Genomic DNA, 944 nt, shown 5'->3' on the forward strand with positions numbered 1-944 from the left:
CACTGTGCAGCCACTGATGCTGAGGGGAGCATGCTCAGGGCGTGACCTTCGAAAGTCGATGATCATCTCCTTCGTTTTGTCCACGCTGAGCAGCAGGCTGTTCTTTCTGCACCACCCTCTCGGTGTTTCACTTCATCTCTGTACATTGATTCATTGTTCCGTGAATGAGTCCCACCACTCTGGTATCATCAGTAAACTTGATGATGTGGATCCCCTCATGTGTGGCTGCACAGTTGTGTGTTAGCAGTGTAGACAACAGTGGACTGAGTACACAGCCTTGAGGAGATCCAGTGCTCAGTGTGATGGAGTTGGAAATGTTCTTTCTGACCCGGACAGACTGGGGTCTTTTGGTCAGAAAGTCCACAACCCAGAGACATGTGGCGGTATCCAGGGTGAGTAGGAGGAGTTTCTCTATTAGTCTCTGGGGGATGATGGTATTAAACCCTGAGCTGAAATCATTGTACAGGATTCTAGCGTAGGTGTCTTTATTTTCCAGGTGGGTGATGACTGAGTGCAAGGTGGTGGATATTGCATCCTCTGTGGAGAGGTTGGGACGGTAAGCAAACTAAAGGGGGTCAAGCAATGTAGGAAGGCTGGCTGTGATGTGTGGTTTGACCAGCTGTTTAAAGCACTTCATCACAATTGGTGTCAGTGCAATGGGGTGATAGTCATTCAGACAGGCAACGGATTTCTTTGCCACTGGAACTATGCTGGATGTTTTGAAGCATCTGCGTACAATGGCCTGGCTGAGGGAGATGTTGAAAATGTAGTCCAGCACATTTGCCAGCTCGTCAGCGCAGACTCTGAGCACACATCCCGGGATGTTGTCTGGTCCTTTTGCTTTTCGTTGGTTGACCCTGGCTAGGGTCCTCTGTGTGTCTACTGTGTTGATGGTGAAAACTGGCCCAACAGATGAAGGAGAAGGACCAGGCCTCTCTCTGATT

The sequence above is a fragment of the Stegastes partitus genome, unplaced genomic scaffold (genome assembly GCF_000690725.1).
Source record: "Stegastes partitus isolate 25-593 unplaced genomic scaffold, Stegastes_partitus-1.0.2 Scaffold1468, whole genome shotgun sequence".
Lineage (NCBI taxonomy): Eukaryota > Metazoa > Chordata > Actinopteri > Pomacentridae > Stegastes > Stegastes partitus.